Source organism: Glycine soja, chromosome 1 (assembly GCF_004193775.1).
Source record: "Glycine soja cultivar W05 chromosome 1, ASM419377v2, whole genome shotgun sequence".
Taxonomy (NCBI): domain Eukaryota; kingdom Viridiplantae; phylum Streptophyta; class Magnoliopsida; order Fabales; family Fabaceae; genus Glycine; species Glycine soja.
Window position 1 is genome coordinate 5,446,516 of NC_041002.1, and position 21,032 is coordinate 5,467,547.

The following is a 21,032-nucleotide window of genomic DNA, read 5'->3' on the forward strand; positions in this document are numbered from 1 at the left end:
TGACATTATCAATATGATGTGGTGAAAACAACTTACGGGTCCAAGATACTTTATGCACTGCCTATACAATTCACTTCTTGGGCACTCGTCAATATTTACTTGTTTCCTGTCTTCAACATCCAACCTTCATGTTACCACCATGTAATTATGAAATTAGAAAATTAAAATCACAAGTGTGCTATAAAAAATTATTCTATTAATTGCATTGTAAATAATTTTATCAATAGAAAAAAGGTTATGAACTCTGGCTATTAAACCAAACAGCATAGTATAAGTGCAGATTGCACCCATAAAGATTATGTGGATCAATAAAAAATATACAAGGAATCTAATTAATTTGGTTTAATCTACTTAATTGTACTCTTAATTGAATTCAAAATTCTGAAATTAATCAAGATGTGGACATATAAGCTTACAGCTTCAAGCCAGTGCCTTAGAGCTAATTTTTGCGCCTTATCATCTTTGGACAAACCTTTTCCCACCTACCAATAAGCCCAAAAGGAAAAAAAAGGTATAATTGATAACAAAATCCTAAAAGAAAAAAATATGTCGGAAAGAGAACGAAAACTTTGAATTTGTCTCTATGGTCTCGGTCTTGAAAACAATAAAGCTGCAATTGAAATGTATATATTTCAATATTTTATATTTTATCAAAATTCAATAACGTATTTGGCTACGCATTATCTGCTTTTTTAATACAATTTCTTTTTATTAAAAAATACTTTATTACAATGTTGATTTTTTAAGGTTTAGGGGCTAGACATTTTGCAGCTTCTGCTATAAAACTAAATTTAACTTATCAAAATTCTTTGTTTATATCAACAAGGAATTTAGGCATTTTAGCATCATTATTGATCTCAAACACCTAAGAAAAGATGCATGTTCGGACATACATTAGTCCAATTCCAGGCCAATTAATAATTGAATAGTCAAACAAAATTTTCTAGTTTTGGGTTATTACATGTCTAATTTAAAAAAAAAATGTACATCCCTAAAAAAGTTACATGTTTAAAACAAATTATAGCTAAGCCTGTAGTTCATAATGTTAATTACTTACACGGTCTAGAACCATTATCTGTAGTTATTATTTTTCACATGTTTATTATCTATAAAACATTGTCCTACTATAAATAGCTAGTGGCTACTAGAATATCTATGCTAGACTTTAGGACAAATTTTCTGTGTTTGTAAAGGATTTGAATTTTGTACAATAAAGAAGGTCACAGGCATACAATTTTTCCCTAAAATGGTTCTTGGATTTTATCATGGTATCTCTTGATTTGTGACACAAAGGTTCAATGTAAAAAATTGCAAGTTTCACCTTCATCCTTATAGTTATTTTGGTCCAAAAGACATGTAGTGAAAGAAGTTATTCACTCAAATTATGCCATGTATTTTTACCGGGAATCATCCTAAAAGAAAACAAAAATATTGGTGACACGCTTAATGATTAAAAACCTTGCCATGTTTGACCATGGAAAATCTCATTAGAATATTTAGGGAACAGTGAAAGTCTTGATTATCTATCAAATCCAAATCTTAGAAGGAAAAAAATAAAAATACTCATTCCAATGGTAGCGAGGTGTGAGACTTGAGAGGCATGTCAAATATTCTTTATTTCACATTCTACGACAGCATAAAAATTAGTTTAGTGAAATTTGAGTAATTAAAGCTTGGCTTACCTTGTTGAAGGTGCAGACAGCAACAAATCTCAACATTGGCTTAGTCGAACTTAAGAATAGCTGAAGAACAGTAATTATTGGAGTTAACTTTTCACTTATTTACCAACATGAGGTTCAATGCATCCAAAACTTAGCTAAGTTCAACAACAATGCAATACAGAGATCTGAACATATACTCTACCTTGAAAACTTTTCACTATACTATAAGAAGCGGCACTTATAAATTGATGCTGAAGTTGAAGCTAGAAGTATAACTATAAGTATGCTAAAAGTTTTAGTTGTAGAAGACAATGTGATAGCATAACAAGCACCAATAACCAAACAAACAAATATTAACTTCTTCCACTTAGATTCAAGAAGTTTTGCTCTCTCTTTGTATGGTCAAATTCAACACGTGTCATTAATAAAAGGAGATCAACCAACATGTGTCATTATGTTTAAGAATGAATATAAATGAGTGATACGATAGGACTTGAAAAAGTAGGCCACCTCCTGTCATTAAAGACAAATTCAAGTTAACCTTCATGTCCAATAAGTTTACTTGAAAATTATCTTTGGTTTTCTTGATGAGTTGAAGATTTGTTGTGGTGAGGGGCAACTTTCCAAACAATAATCTGCCCAAACCAAACACTTTGAAGTAATTAAAAGAAAATAGAAAGATCAACACATTAAACATCAGGCCATAACAAACACAAGGATCTTTTAAAAAGGATAGTGGCAAGTATTTTGAGTACAACACTTCTATGAAGAAAACTAAAGATGATTTTCAACATTGTTGTTCCTTAAAAAAAATTAGTAGATGTAGAGTAATTTTAAAAGATAAATATTGCCAAACCAATTTAAGATTAAATAGTAAAAGCAGCATGCACAAAATTATACATGCGCTGTTCTTCGTCATTGAAAATAGTGCGCTCAGTTGCCTGGACCTTCTTAAAACCTTTTTTCATCTCTTTTTCCATTTTACACTTGTAGTAAGCATCAACATTGTAGTACCTGCCACATTAAAACATTTGTAAGACCATATAGATACACAAAAATGATTCATTCATGATCTTAGATCCATGCCATCATTGCATTCATGAGCATGACATGGATAAATCAAAAGACAAAAATATTCCCAGATGACAAATGACAGGTACATGGGCATAAATTATTTCTTATTTACAAAAATGAGCACAAAGGTCTGTATAGACTTAAATAAGCTAAACTTACAATGCAAGATGTTACTTTTTGGAAGGAAAGGTAGTTGTGGTGTGAATAATCAGTTAGTCAACAAGTCCACTAAGGGGAGAGTGAGAGAAATCAATAAGAACATATTGAGATAGTAGGGGTTCAAAAAATTTAACCTTTTCTCCTTGTTGATTTTGAAAAGTCTGAGAAATAGTAATGAATAAGAATTACTATGTCAATGGAAGGACACAGATTATTGCCAACTAACAAACTTACCGGGTTACTTGTTTTGGATAGTCATCTGAAGCATAGACAATTCTTGTGAGTGGTACTCATTTGAAGCATCAAATGAGTCTGGGCGATCAAACTTAGTCCACTGGTTCTGCATTGAAAACTTAGAAATTTCAAGTAGGTTATGGTCCCTACAATTGGTGTATCCCCCTACAATTTTGCCCATGCAATAAAGCCACTGGATGTTGAAACTTGTAATGGTCCAGAAAGAGGAATATCTCCTTGTGATGCATTCTTCATATGAGAAGCATTTTCAGGTTTACCACTGGATGACTTTTGTGTTGTCACCTATATAGGAGTACAAATGGGATTGAGTTAAATTACAAACGGATAATTGGAATATACAAAATACATATAAATAACAAATATTATAATTTATCATGGACATGGTAGACAAGCATTTTTAGCACATGAAAAATAACAACACTTAACATACAAATGGAAAGCAAAGGCTAACCTTCATGAAAATGCAATCCTCCAGCTAACCAAACTTGCTCTTATATTCCCTTAATCCCTCAGTATCGATATCCCACAGAACCACCAAAACCCAATGTGCAATTATATGAACACCAATTGCGAAAAACAAAATCAACTGAAGTTGAAATTTTGATAAATGCAATTGACAAGTGAAAGCATATATAAAATATTAACAAATTGAACATGCATGATTGACTAAAGGCTTTTGCTGCTCCATTAAAAACTTCAACAAATCACAATGGAACGGAACGGTGCAGAGTGAAAAATCCTGATCCATCGCTCTGAGGAGAAATAAACAGAACAAAAAAAAGGCAGAATCTTTGGATTTTTCACTCTTCGTCGCAATCTCCATTGCCGTCGTCGTCATCGGTTCTAGAAACTTTCACAGCAGAAGGCGGAATCTCCAGATTTTGAGCCTAGCGGCGGTCGTTGGATTCATCAGATATTTGACAAAAACCATCTTGGAATCCGAACCATTCTAGGACGGTTTTTACAAAACCGTCATAGAGTGGTAGTTTCTAAGACAATTTTCATAAAACCATCTTTGTTGAAAAGCTTGTATTTACAAAATTACCACCGCCCTATATACTAATTTTTTTAGTAGTGTGAGGACTTCCAGAAGAAATGGATCAAGGTATACTTGGTGATAGTCTAGCTCTTACTGTTTTTTTCTTTGTCCAACTTCCTATATACCAGCATTGACCCTCACTTTTGTTTCTAATACATTTTTGGTAAATTTGTATGTAGAAAACACAAGGTTTTAAATGGTTAGTAACTTAGTAGTAGATGGTTGTAGTCTTGATGTGACTGGCTGCAATATGTGAATATGGAAGGATTTGAAATGTTTTTGCTGAATTGTCCTGGACAAGCTTAGCTATTCAAATATTTACTCATTTAACTGTTATATACTTATATAAGTTACTATGACTAATTCCTTAGGTTTTTTGTTGTTGATGATGACATGTTGTTATGGCTGTAAAATCCTCAAATACTTCTTTTTGAACATTACTTGGTGGTTCAATGTATCTTTAGTAACTTGGTTAAAATTATATTATAGGGTTTATCTCAGCAACACAAGCAATTACGCTCTTTGGCTGATCATGTTCCTGATGTTTATAAAAGGGCATCACTTTTAGAGGTTCTTATCAGGAATAAGGTTCCATTGCTCAGGGCCACCTAGTTTATCAAGGTTACTTACCTCAATCAGGTAGGGATGCTTCAACGTTTCTATATTTACCTAATATGATGAATTACTTTATATTTTTTTAATATTTGTAGATTATGATTGACCTTTTCAGGTTCGACCTGGTTCTATTGGTATTTTTCTAGGGTTGCTAATAAGAATCAACTATCTCGCTTTGATGTTTGGACCAAAGATGTTATCAATTACTTACAAACACTTCTGGATGAATTTTTGTCAAAGAATGCTTTGCATTCTGCTTCTAATGGTGGAGAGCGATCACCACAAATGCCTTATACTGGCTCACTACAGAATAAAAATGATCCATTATTATCTGTTTTTGATGGTGAAGGGCCATCCTTACATTTTAGATGGTGGTATATTGTGCAGCTTCTGCAATGGCATCATGCTAAAGGGCTGCTTCATCCTTCTTTTGTCATTGATTGGGTGTTTAATAAACTACAATTGTTTACCTTCTACATCAATTTGCATTTAACAAGTACAACATGCTTATGAAACTAAAAGTGTGATGTATATATCTTTCAATGATTTCAAACTTCATGTTTTATTTTGTTACATTTATGTAATTTTCAGGAAAAAGAATTGCTTGAGGTTTGGCAGCTGTTATTGCCTATTATATATCGTTTTTTAGAAACTATTGTCCTATCTCAATCTTATGTACGCACTCTTGCTGGATTAGCTCTTCACATCATTTGGATCCACCTCTAGGTGGTTTTGATTTAGTAGATAAGTCCAGGAGGGCAAATACAACTTATGTTGTGATTGAGATGCTCTGGTATTTAATACTAACATGGACATGGAAGATAAATTAAGTTCAGAAAACCCACATGGTTTGGCTAATGAAGTAACTACAACAACAAAAAAATTTTCTGAAAAAGTGAGTTTTTAATTCTTTATTGTTGTTTTTTTTTTGTTTTTCTCTAACACTAATATAAGAAAAAGCAGAATAGTTTATTTCCTACTAACCTACCTCTCTTTAATGGTAATTGCTTTCCAAGTTGCCTGGCTTTGATGTGGAGATTGAAAATTATGAGTAGGGATGTAATTCAATTGAACCAAAATCATTTGCGATGGTTTTTAAGTTTGATCTGTGCTGGTTGTTGAAAAACACACTGAAACTTTTATATTCACAAAACAATTATTTTTTTTATTTATTAGTTGTAAAACTTGAAATATACTGATAACATCTAAATTTCTTGCTTTGCAGGAAAATGGTTACTATATTGGGTTTGGTACCTGCTCAAGCAATATTGTACCCGCAGCTCTGTGAGGTTAGTATCATAATTTACTTGAATTGAACATAGTTTGTCAAGTATAAGAAAGTTGTGTAGGACTTTAGATGAAATTAGTTAGAATGTGATTTTTGGCACCAAACTACACATATTCTAGTGTAATGAAGCTTTGATGCAAAGATACCCAGTAAAGATATTTAAACATTGAAAGGAATATTGTATTTGGATTGGTGTAATGAAACTACACATATATGTATTTGATTCTAATATATTTTGTAACTTGTAATTTTCCTCTATTATGGTTTTGGTTCCTATTGCTTTATTTATTTGAAATAATTATATAGTACTGGATTGGAATTATCCAAGTTTAAAACATGGTAAAATCTAGCTCAGACCAAACTGTAAATCAAAATAAACATTTTTAAAAAAAATTATTTTTAAGATGTTTTTTTTTTCAAAAAGACTATATTAGAAAGTCACTTTTTACGATGATTTTTTACAAAACTGTTTTCAAATCCTCAATTTTTTTTACATTTTTAAAATAAATTTTTTTTTTCTAAGACCATTGCTATGAAAGCCAATCTAGAATCCTAGATTCTAAGACAGTTTAAAAATCATCGTGAAAACTATTGACTTTCCATGATGACAATTTCAAAGACGGTTCAAAACCATTGTGAAAAGGGATAAAGAACCATCTTTAAAAATCATTTTTGTAGTTGTAAAAGGTGAAGAAGGTTTTCCCTCGACCAAGCCTGGAGCAATGTAGAGGATATTTGTGAGCATGAGCAAGCAGACAAGAAACTCCTTCGATCAACTCAAGTTCCATCTAGATGAAGAGAACCTTTCAACATTTTATACTTTGATGTGTTTGGTAACAACTACTTTCATTTCCTTCATTGATGATTTTATTAGAAAATTATGTGTTTGCTAGATAAAAAAGGAGATGTGTTTATTATGTTTAAGAAATTTAAAGCAACGGTTAAGAAATAAAGTGACAGATCTATTAAAATCATTAGGACATATGGTAGAGTTGAGTACTCTTCACATGAGTTTTAGAACTTTTGTGGAAAAAAAGGTGTCCATGAAGTGACTACTTGTATATTCCTCAACACAATGTAACAATAAAAGGAAGAATAGAACCAATAAATATGACTAGAAAAATGCTAAAGCTAAAAAGATGCCACATTACTTTTTGGGAGAGGAAGTATCAAGTATAATTTTTAAACTAAACCGGTAAAGATATTGAATAAATGGTGGAACCAGTGAGTCACTTGTTTAATTGACATATTTTTATATATATATATATATATATATATATATATATATATATATATATATATACATTATATATATATATAGGGAGTAGTACAATTAAAAGATTAGAGTTCCATTCTTGGTAAACGCAGTTGTAAGCATGAATCGGTTCGGGTTGTTACCCGTGATTCCACTACAAGAAAATTGTTATTCTACGACAGCCATTCTAAGATGATTCTGTAGAACCGCCTTAGAAAACAACGCAATGACATTTTTGTAATTAATGATATTATAATTATTATTTACGTTGCAGTTTCTAAGACGGTCATAAGGAACCATCTTAGAATGACACATTGTGGCAATTTTGTAATAACCTGGAATGCACACAATGACGGTCCTTGTTTATGACCGTCTTCGTTCATTGACTAAATAAAAAAGGCCCTAGAGCTCACGTGCGCTATCCTTCTCCCCGAAAAGCACCTATTTTCTCTTGCCCTCCGTCGTGGCTCTTTTCCTCTGTTGTCCCTCTCACCATCCGTCGTACCTCTGTCGTCACCGTCGCGTTTGGATGGCTTTTTTGGTGGCCTGAGTTTGCTTGGTACATCTCGCATCTACAACTGGTAAGGAAACCTCATTAAAATCACTTATATTACAGAAATATGGCACACTTGTACACTCAAGTACACAAACAATTGTTCCTGTGAACTAAAAATAGTTGCATTTTTATTGTTTAATGTTACCTTGAATTTTAGGCCTGGGGTTTAGGCATATGCAAATATAGTTTAAGGAATTCTTTCTTGTCTCAGTATGAACTACCTGAACCTTATTTGTATGCACGATTCAATCAGTTAGGGTGAGGGAGAGGGTGGAAAGTGATGCAAAATCTTGTATTTTTTGTTTACCATTGGTTGTTGGTCGAAGTGGTTAAGAAGCCTAGTTGTCCTTTAGCAGTGTATATGGTTTTTGTGTAGTGAATAAAAAACTAGGTGGTAGGATAACTTTGGTCCCATAGGAGGATTCACTGATAGCACATTGACCTATATATTTAACTCCATGCTCTTGAATTTATGGTTGTGTGAAATTTAAAAGAAGTCTACTATATATATATATATATATATATATATATATATATATATATATAACAAATACTGGTTTTTACAAGGATGGAACGTAGTACAGAGACAACTATGTCAAGTACTAGTACTACTAACTGTGATGCCCGCATATCCTTTTTTGTCTGACCTGTTTGTCTTGTCTGGTAGTACGTTGCCCTCCTAATTGTGTTATTGCTAAGTCAATTTTAGTAAATATATGTTGATTGCAAAAAAAATCATATGAATTCCCTTATAATCTACATTAATTTATGTGATGAGTTAAAAAATTCTTCAGTCCAAAATTAATTTGAATGTGGCTTCATTAACAATAGGCTTTCCCAGCTCAAACAATTAAGACCTAGAGACAGAGTTTACCTGAAGATTTTAAAAATGAATAGGAAGGGAAAATAATTTAAAAAGAATTACTTTCCAATTGTTATCCTAAAAAAAACCTAGTTTTTATTTTTCCAACTAAAGAGGTAGAATATATGGAACCTTGACGAGAAAAGAAAAGGCTGACTTTGTTCTGTTATGTTGTTTCATATTCTAACTTTCAAAATCCTTTTAAACAAGGGAAATTATAGCTTTTAAACAAGGCTGAGTTAATTTTCTACTACACATTACTCTCTTATGCTACCAAATATCACTCTTACACTCACTGGCAATAAGGAACACTCAAAATCTTTACTCACCAATCTTAAAGCAAGTTGCTAAATTGCTAATAATATGTATTGTGAAACTTTGAAGTTAGAATTTATAAGTAATTGCTAACTTTCTTTGCTACATTAGAAACTAACTTCAACCTCGTGTTGTTATTAGCTTCCAATATTGTTATCTTTCTGAAATTTTTGAGTTGCTGGCCAAATCATTCTTTTGCACCACCTTATTAGTTTGTCCACGTTTCCCATCACTGATGGCAAACCCTGTTGGTGTTAGTCAAAACAACAATTATGTGAGTTCTATTTTATGGGAAATAACTACATATATATATGTAGAACATGAACCTAGCTAAGAAATATGTATGTAAAAAGTGCTTAAGTTGACCATATTTATACACCTTGTTCATACTTTAGAATAAGTATTTTAAATGATACTCTCTCCTGTTCCAGGTTAGTAATAGTATAATATTAGTAATTAGATATTTTTTTATAGTATTGTGTGCTTCAAAAGGAATTTAGGTGTAAGGTTTCTGGATAGGCAAGGCATGATGGGTAATGAATGACTAACAAGCAAGTGCAAGTGATGCTTGTTAGCTAATAATCAATTCCTATTTTTCTGTCGAAGCACATTCTGTCTACACCTTCATGCTTTCTTCCAAACACCCTCACTAGTCACTACTACATCCTACACATTGTCATTGTTATAGTTCATTGAAACAAGATTATGTATATTTTAAAATTTGTAGCTGAAAGGCATGCGTTAAAGTTCCATCATTTATAAACAATTTTAAGAATCAAATATAACATATTCTAGTCAGTATGAACAAGATCTGAGATCATGGTTTGTACCTTTAGGTATAATTGCTTCTGAAGGAGACTTTTATTCAATGGTTCCCATATCGTGATTGGGCTTTTATTCAATTGTAAGTTTTTTCTTGACCTTACACCATACCTTCTGCTAAAGTATATATGCAAAATTTAGTAAAATTTTCTTTTAAAATTCAAAATGATCATATTAGACTACATAATTATCTCTGACTTCCTGTCAGTTGAGTGCTACTCTAAAATCTGCACTTATTATGTAAATATTTTTCAAACTTTCAAATTATTAATTTGTTTGATCGCAACTATTTCACAAAGCCCAATTTTCACATCCAACTTAAGACAGATATATGACTAACTATCTTCATTCTTTCACATAAAAAGAAATTCCAAGAGATCCATGAATTAAAATCCCATGACAACCATTGACTAAAAAAATAGAAGGCTAGATGCACATGGAAAGTGATGATCGTAGTCCCCTTCAAGTATTGACAAGTAGAGGAGGGCATCTTATATACCAATGACTTAGACAAACTGGACAACTTGGCAATTACAAGAGTCAAGAGTGCAAGGTCACATTAGTTATGCATATGCCCATAACCAATCTTACACCTCTACTCACTAGTTATACTTTTTTTAGCCTCTATAAAAGTTGTCACTCTAGTACTATCCACTATTTCATGGTAGAATGCTTAAATGAAAGGAAAACTAGGTTAAGAGATCTAGTTTAATGGACATGATAAAAAAAAAATTAAGCAAAGAGATAAAATAAACTTACTGTACATTGATACCATGCATATTCTTCTCCATTTGGATCACGTATGTAGTTGCATGCTAATCTATTTGGAACATATCCCACTTGAGTAGCTTATCCTGAAGCACCATCAACTCCGTGACATTGCCAACCTCACAAAAGACTTTAACAATTGCATTGTAGCTTTCAGTATTATAAACTTGAAATTGCTTGGCAAAGAATTTCAATAATGAGACAGCTTTTTCAACCTTATTTTCCTCACAATACCCATTTATTAATGCCATGCTTATCTCTATATCAGCTAGAATACCTGAACTAACCAGTTCCTACAATAAACCTAATAGCTCTATTGGTTGAAGCCTGAAAGATTCAGTTTGATGCTCTTGTTTACCATCTCAAATTTAAAAAATAATGCCTCTTCCACATTATTGAATTTACATAGCAACTCAACTAGTTTATTTTAAGTACTCCTTTTAGGTATATAGCCATCCTGAGACATCCTTGGCAGAAAAGTTCTAACATCAAAAGTCAAAATTGGTTACACAATGCAACTATGAGATAATCATGCACATCTTTAGAACAGTAAAATTTTGTGAGAAAATCCACACTTTTATCCTTTAACTCAAAAAATTTATATCTTTTCACTTTTATGTTTTTTTTTCTTTCTACTCTACCAAACATACACTTAATTCCAAATCTCTTAAGCTCCACAACATATTCAAAGCTGACAGCAGCTTTCCATCCCTAGCATATCCTTCAACTATAAACCGACAAGTGACATTGTCAGGACAAATCCCATTTCCTATCATTTCATGCAATAATGATTTACGCATTTGCGTCTTGCCTTCAACTATAAGCCGACAAGTGGCTTTTATCTTATTCTCCCTATTCCTTCAACTATAAGCCGACAAGTGACATTGTCAGGACAAATCCCATTTCCTATCATTTCATGCAATAATGATTTACGCATTTGCGTCTTGCCTTCAACTATAAGCCGAAAAGTGGCTTTTATCTTATTCCCCTTATTTCTTGCTTCAACAATGACCTTTCAACTTCCTCCTTGATTGCATAATGTGTTCAATTCACAGGGGACAAGCAGAGAAAATTAAGGGTGGAAGTAGAGGCTATTGGCAATGTTACACCTAAAATTCTTGTATGAGTCCTTGTATATTGCGTAGAGCAGTAACAAAGGTAAACTTGGTGTTCGTAATGCATCAAAAAATCACAAATGCATATTTCCCTTGTATACTCAATGACACTGCAAACTTTATTTTGTGAAAGATCTGTTGCTTTTTTGTCAAAAATTTGAAAAGAACATCTTTTGCTTGTTATATAGTTCTTTATCCTTTATTATACATTTGGTTGTCGTCTCATTTTTCTAACATCATTGTCAGCTTTGGTGGCTGAGACCACAACTTTTCCCATACACTTGATCAAGACCAGGCTCCAACTCCATGGAGACTCACTTTTATCGAGTCACCCCACTAGTGCATTTAGAGTAGGCTTGGGCATTATTCGTGAACAAGGTGCTCTTTGCCTTTATAGTGGCTTGTCGCCAAAAATTTTTAGACACATGTTCTACACGCTTATTCAAAATGTGGTTTCTGTTGATAATGCTTCTATCTCTATTATTGGCAAGGCTGTAGTTGGTGAAATTTTTGGTGTTGTGGCTCAGGTGAGAACTTTGTGGTTGTGTTGTCTGGTAAGCTACAGGTCTGTAATTTTCAAATGCCAATATAAATTATGAGCTTTGTTGTTACAAAATTTAATAATGACATAGAAGCAAAGGTTCATGCTTATCATTTTTGGTGATTATTTGAGACGACAAACTTAATACAGATCTTCAGGTGAAGTTGCAGTATGTGACTAAGTTGAATTTATGCAACATATGATTTTAGAGTATATTAACACCAAAATGGCTATCATTGCTACTAATGCCTCTTAACTTCAAGACTGGTTGATATAGTTATTTATTTTTCAATTTTTTCTTTGAACTCATAGTAGTTACGGTGCATAGTACATATTGCCTATATCATATCCTTCAATCTTGTATCTATCTGCATGTGTATGTTATATTTTGAAGTTCTATATTGCATCAATTTGTTGAACATAGATTTCTATGTATGCAGGCAGTTGTTGATGAATGGGCATCAAGTCTTTTTTGGGTATGTTATAGAGTATGTGTGTTTGCACGGTAAAATAATATGAAATTATTTTCACTATTTCTTATACAAACTTTTGAAAATAGAAACTAAAGTGAAAACTGAGTGATATTTTTGTAATTAAAAGAAAAAAAATAGAAAATGAGAACACAAAGCATTTTCTCAAACCAAATGGACAGCTCCTTATCTGAATCTCTTATCTCTAAATCTTATCTTCTGCAATTGAACTTACAATCCAAGTCTACATGGTTTCAAAGTCAAATAATGTTACATGGTTCTTTCAAAGTCAAATAATGTTACAATAATGAAGCAAGCAACAATATCAAGTTCAAGTAAGTGCATGTTGTTGAGATTTTTAAAACACAACTCACACTTCTGGTCTAAGTTGTATTATTAGAGATATTTGTTGAATTTACTTTTCAGCTCTGTTACAAGGTGTTACAGATTAGTTACTACACTGACTCAGCAATGAGTCAGACTGACAACACAGATAGCTAGTTCTCTTGTCTCTTGTATCCTATACTTAATGAATGATCTGATAATTTTCTCTTCACTTTGATTCTCTCTCTCTCTCTCTATTTCCCGAATTCTATATGTTGCATGGTCTGAAAGCATGTGAGTAAGGTCAGGTTCTTATCATAATTATAGAAGTTAGAACATATTTAACACAAGTTTGGTGTCAAAAGTACTTTTTCTTTTTTTCTAGTTTACTCTTATGAATTTGGGTTTGGGAGATGAAATGAACAAAAGAATTTTGGAGATATGTCTTATTTGTTGGAGTTCTATCCATGGATATATGGCTTGTCATCAGCCATAGAACAGTTGGCATAACTACATGAGAAGCTCTCTTAGAATGTGGATTTGGTCCTAACTTATTCAGTGATGCAAATTTGATGTATCTCTTGTGCTTGTATTTGGCTATAACCAATGGTTAATGATTGCTTTGTTATTTGTTATGTGTGAATAGGAACTTATATGGTTCTATACCAGATGTGGTGGTTCCATTAATGTATACGGAATACACAACTCGCAAGGTCCTAGTTATGGAATGGATTGAGGTATTTTACCATTTGTTGTTTGCTCACCATATTTTAGCTAGATTAGTTCAATGTTTATAAAGATTAGATGTCGAGATGAATTTATAATATATCTCTGAATAAGATGAGTAACTTAGGAATTAGGAAATATCCTGAATATCCTTTGCAATGGTTTGGGCATGAATACTTGATACTTGCCTAGAGAAAAGATTAAATTTAATATCATCATGATCTTCTTCCTAAATGATGTCATGTGCCTTTTGAGTTTCAAGATTTAGTTGTTGGATATATGCCTGAAGTGTTTCTCCCTTGAAAACAAGTTAAGGCACATAGGGAAAATTTGTCTTTACACATTCTCTTTTGAGCTTTGTTGTTATTGCTTGTCTATTCTAGTGATTACCGGATTATTTTTTTTACAACTATTGCTTAATTCTGGTGATTCATCTTTTATTGGAAACTTATACCTGGTAATTGTATTTAAGGTTCGTGCTTATGCATTGGTTATTCCTGAGTTGATTGATCTTAAAGATGACCTACAAAAGCATTTGCTTATTGAATCCGCTTGTCCCTTGAACATCAACAATGCATTATTAATGGAATGTCCTTCAGCTCCTGCCACCTCCATTGGAGGCACTGGATCATCTGTGATAATGATATTGTTATATCTAATGTCAATGGAGAAGCTGTTGTAAGACAGGTATAAATTTCTCTTTTTCCCCCTTGAATTTCCTTTTTTCAATGTCATTATTTTTATTCTACTGAAGTACTGATGTGATATTTAATAAATATGCACTTTAGTCTAGTTCATGCTTTGCCTGTTAGAGATGTGATGTTTTTGAATGAATTGTTTTAAAATGCCTAGATTACATATTATGTAATATCTTATATATCTGCTATAGCAGTGACTAGTGAGTAGCTCTTCAGTGCTTAGGCAATTACTTAGTTGCATTGACTTCAATTTTGCATGTATCAGAATGAAAATTAACATGGAAAAGCTTATGTAAGTTGAGTTTAACAACTCATCAGCGTCTCAATGATCTAAATGCACATATACTAATATAAATGTTATGATTTCAACCTTTTGTTATCTGTGTGAATGGATCATGCGTGTATATGCCACCCGTTTAAATTTGTAACGAATAATAACATGGGAAACATATATATATTTACAATTCACTAATGCAAACTACCATTTGCTTTATTTGCAGGATGCTTGGATACTTTACAATTGGGTAAATTGTGTGTTGTTAAAATATCGTTTATTTCATTTGAGTGTTCAAATTTGGGAGTAAAATCATATTGTTTGTTTCCCATGATGTATAGTGTTTCAACCATGAAGCTTACAAATTGTATCGTAAAATATGGTGCTATATATATATATATATATATATATATATATATATATATATATATATATATATATATATATATTCATTTTTTCATACTTGACATTTGTCTCATTTATTATGTAAATTGTTGTAATATGTAATTAAATGATTTTATAATTGTTGAAAATGATGATTAGATTTTTGGTTTCCATCAATGTATAGTTTATTGCATAAAGCTACCAGACAGCAGGAAAAAAAAAGACCACAAAAAAAACCAAAAAAATACAATAAAACAACACAAAAAAAATAATTCATATTTAAGACGATTATTAAATGACCGTCTTAGAATGATTGACAAACTAAGTCGATTAGTTGAATGACCATCGTAGAAAGACAACAATAATATACTCATTTAAAGATGGTTATTAAAATAACCGTCTTAGTTTGTCAACCATTCTAAGACGGTTATTTTAATAACAGTCTTAGATACACAACTATGAACCGGACGATCTAAGATGGTTATTATATAACCGTCTTAGTTTCTTAAACATTCTAAGATGGTTAAAAAATAACCGTCTTAGATTCACAACTATGAAGTGGACAAACTAAGACAGTTTTCGCTTTAACCGTCTTAGTATCTTTATCATTTTAAGACGGTTAGTGATATAACCGTCTTAGAAAGTAGAGTATACTAAGACAGGTTAGGTGCAAAAACCGCCTTCGTAGACTCAACTTTCTAAGACGGTTTACAAATCGTCATTGTATATGCGATGTCATTTTACGACATGTTTTTTAAGACGGTTTAAAACCGACTTAGAAGGGCCTAATCGACCATTAGAAAAGGCTAATTCTAGTAGTATTCATTGGTTTGTCTAGAAATCTGCTCGGGTTTCATCGGGCTGATTGCATTTTCGATCCAATATGTGGACCGGACCAGTTGAGTCACTAATTCCTAGTCGAATCAGCTGGTCGATTTGGTCTAGGTTTTAAAACCCTGATATCAACTACTACCTATATTTTGAATAAATGTCTAATTATGAGACACTAGAAGAAGCTTGGTTAGGAAGGTAGCCTAATGTGATACATTTTCAAAATTTTGGCTTTGTTTATTATAATCCTTAATGAAAACAGAAAAATTGAAAGTTAGATGACAAGAGTAAATTAGTATTGATGATGGTAGGATACCACCCTTAGGTGCACAAGAATGATACCCTAACAACATCATTGAGAATAACTTGAGAGATAGAAAAATAAGAAAAATTGACATACTCATCCTCATTACCACATAAATTACAAAAAAAAATCTTATGAATTGAGAATAACCTTTCTTTTGAACAAGTTTGCCTTGATATAGGTAATTAGTCTAACATCACTTGTCAATAGAAGGTAAGAATCTTATTAGAACACTTTCAAATATTGCTAATGACTCAGAATCTAAACCATTTAAGCTAGAATTAGCTAGAGAGAAATATGTTGTTTTGACAAAATAAACCTGGGAAGAACAAAGTTTCCAAATCCACATATCCCCTTTATCTTTGGACGGAGAAACTGAAGTTAACAAATCCCTTAAATTATCAACAAAAACTACTATTTTCAGACAAATAAATTTCATGTCCAATTCTAGACCCAACATTAAGCCTCTTCATCCCATAGACCCAATTTAGAGACCATAGTTGACTTATTTATAGTTAATAAATATACCTTAGAAAAAGAGATCTTTAATTAAATTTCCTTAATCCATGAATCAATTCGAAAGGAAAAATTATTTCTATTCCCAATATTTCTATCCACTCCATTGAAGAAACCAATTTCTAGTAGTGGCATTAGTTGAATCAATAGAACGAATATCTCTTCACAAGATGGATGAGTTATAAGTATGCCACCTACTAGCACAAGAATCAAATGTTAATTCTCCATACCTACTTAAAAGGACATCACACTAAAAAGCATCTTTATTTTATATAAACTTCCATTTGCTTAACAATCTCAAACTAAACAAATATAGTGGAATGCTAGAGGCACTGAGTTTAGGAAAACGATCCAACCATCAAAAGATAAATATTGCCCCTTCCACTTAGATATCCTCTTCTTGATAGATTTAACCGTTGATTTCCATCCAGACATCTTCCTAGGATTGATGTCAATGGAAAACCCAGATAACTCACAAACCTTATTCACAAGATAAGAATTTGAGTCAGGAAATTAATTGCATGCCCATAAATTCTCAACAACAATGTTCCCAATAAATAATGTGTTGTTTACTTACAAATAGGAGATTTTTGTATCGTTACCAACATTAAACCCACCTTATCTACTAGAATCAACAACTAATCTCATTAAACTACTTTGTCCTTTTGCAATAAATAAGGGGCAAAAGTATGGCCAAAGGATAATACCTTTGCCCGAGTCCTTTTGAAATTTGAATTTCATTTGAATAATTATCATTCATAAGAAATAATACATAACCTTAAAAAATGCATGGCTTAATTCTAGTAATCCATTTTTCAGAAAAATCTATTTTGTTCATCATGTAGTTAAGGATAGTACAATTAACTGAACATTGTATTCCTTTCAAAAGTTAGCTTTAAAATCAAACACTCCAACTCAAAATTTTTCACCATATCAACTAGCTCATTAACTACTAACACAATCAAAAATTTGTCTTCCACTAAGAAATGTAGATTGACATCTAGATAATAGTGAACTTGTTCAATCTAAGGACAAACAATTTTAATAAGAAAAATGATACACAAAATTGTACAATAAGGTGTAACAAGAGAGAGAAAGAAAAAAAGATAAAATTTGAATTTAAAATGTAATAAATGATAGGATGATAGAGAGATAAATACAAAATATAATACTATACAGATTGTTTTTTTAAGAGACAAATAAGTATATATATATATATATATATATATATATATATATATATATATATATATATATATATATATATATATATATATATATATATATATATATATAAGTGTTGGTGATAACGCAAGAGGTGGTAATACACCAGCACCAAATTAAAGAACAAGCAACCATGGCCATTACATAGGCTACCCCTCCAAACAAAACCAACGAATAACCTAGCCCCAAACAAAACACGTAACCCACAACACTTATAACAAAACCCAATTTTTGTCCAAGGGAAAGTCCCTAATGAAAGACTCCACCAAAGATGAAAACCAAGGCCTGCAAGTTCAACGTTACCCAACAAAATCAATACAGAACAGAGGCAAAGCTTGCCACTTATAAAAGGAAAAGTGAATCCTATAGCTTTTATCCATGATCAAGACTTCAATATGACAGAATCCAACACATGCTGGACCACAGTGTTGCCAGAGATGGTCCATGAAGTTACCCGACAGTGCTTGTTGAAAGCTATCCCAACTATAGCAGCGTTGCCATACCTTATAAGAGAAGGGGAGGAGAAAAATAAATGGGATGATGATTCAACTTCAGACTGGCAAAGGGGACAAAGTAAATTCATATCCCTTCCCACAATTTGTCTTTTCCAAAGAGACTCTTTGGATTAGACTCTGTCCAAATACATTCTCCAAGCAAGAGCTAACACTTTGGAAGGGACATTACACCTCCACAACACCTTGAGCATAGGGGAACTCAGATATTGCGGTTGGGAATGTAGTACCATATAGTATATGTTGCGCTTTGGTTCCCACAACAGATTCCATCAATTGGTTGTACAACCTGTATAAATCCCTACAATTCAAGAAATGCCCTAATCTCTTTACCCCTCAACTAACGACACCACAAGAATCTCCACTCCCAAACACCCCTCGACCATATTCCTATCACATTCACATTAAGGTCATGCTGATAAGATAGTCGAAACAACCTTTCATACTTCGATTTGAGAGCATAACTACCAATCCACACATTGAACAAAAACCTAGTTGATGCTCCATCTCTGAACTTCTTCACAACCTAACTATCAAATCAGCTGTTAGCCACGCTTCCCATCGTGACACTCCCAAGATCCCTCCACCACAATGAGCCTCTTTTCCACTAATCACTCGTTACCATCCCTCTAACCTCCCCTAGATATCCCTCCACCACATTGTACATTTATCATCTGCTAACTCCATTTATCTAGCAACTCCTTATTAAAAGTTTCGATATCTTTGATACCTAGACCCCCCTTATCCTTCAGTAAGCAAACATCCCCCCATTTCACCCATGCCACCTTCCTTTCCTCCCCTTCTCTCCCTAGAGAAAATTCCTTTGCAAGGATGCAATAATCGGAACAACCTTCTTCAGGATTTTGAAGAAGGACAAGAAGAAAAGGGGAATAACCATTAAACATGAATTATCAAACTTACCCATCTGCCTATAGACAAGAATTTTCTTTTCCAAGGAGCCATCTTCCTCCTCAATCTGTCTGTGATAGGCCTCCACGTTTCCTCCTGGTGATGATTAGAACCCAATGGAATACCCAAGGGAAAGGGATAGATGCCGACAAGTAGTTCAACAAAGAAGCAAATCTCCTAGTAACATTTGAATGGGTCGCAATACCAATGAGCTTGCTTTTGTGGAAGTTGACTCTCAACCCCAATGTAGCCTCGTAGCACCTGAAAATCGCTTTGACTGACAACACATTCTGCAAATTAAGAGGGTTCCATAGAAATCAGCGTATCATCTGTGAATTTTTGCACACATATACACAACTCATTAGATCCCAACTTGACACCAGAGAGGTAATTATTGTCTACCGCCCCTTTGATCAAACCCCCATCCCTTCAGCAACCAGAAGAAAAAGAAAAAGGGCTAGGGTTCACCTTAACAAGCCCACTGTGGATGTTTACCAACACAGAAACAGATGATGATTCAAGGCATCCCTTATCCCTCGTAGCCAAACATTCGAAAATCCCATCTTGACCATCATAGAGAAAAGAAAATCCCAGTTGACAATGACAATGTCATAAGTCATCTCGAAGTCAACCTTAAAGATGAGAGTTGGCTTCTTCTTGGACTTTTCCTCGTGTATAATCTCGTTTGCAATGAATACACCATCCAACATATGCCTTCCTCCAACAAACACTGATTGTGATTTTGCCACAACTTTGTGAATCACCCCTCGAAGCCTTATGGAGTACCTTAACAATGTGTATAACATCTTTTGGACAACTTTGTACAAATTGTTGTATGTGTATCACATATATTTTTATAATAGCTTATGAATGAAATCGACAAGAGAAATGGACCCATACTCATTCAACATCAAGGCTGAGTCTTTCTTTGGAATCAACGTGATGAAAGAAGAGATGACACATTTGGAAAGAACTTCTTGTGTGTGAAATTTATTGATCATTTCAAATATCATTTTATAGAATATCCCAAAATTGTAAATGCTTAAGTACGACAATTATTAGGTTGCGTTTAATCTTGAACACTCCTAATTGATGTATATTAGTATATGGTTATAGGTGGGAATTAAGTACATAATTGTTTCACTTATGTTTTCTTAAAAATAATATTTGTAAGAATTCCTTTAAGAAACTATCAAAAATTATATTTTTATCCGTAAATTATCTAATTTAAATATTTGTTCTATCTTGTGAAGATAGCTTAAAGGAACAAGGTCAAATATCCATGAAGCACATGTTGCAGAGAAATTTAGCTAACTCTGATGTTAGATACATTGGTAGTAATAAACAAAAGGGTTTAGTTAAGATTAATATTTTAATTACTATAATGTTTCCATAAGGGCAAAGCGGTCCCCTCAACCACTTTAGACTTTGATCACACGCCCTCTTGTTGTTATTAGAAATTTGACATTAACCTTAAAATAATAATTATTATTTAACTGATTCAACCTGGCAAAATCAGTGGAATAGAAGCTCTG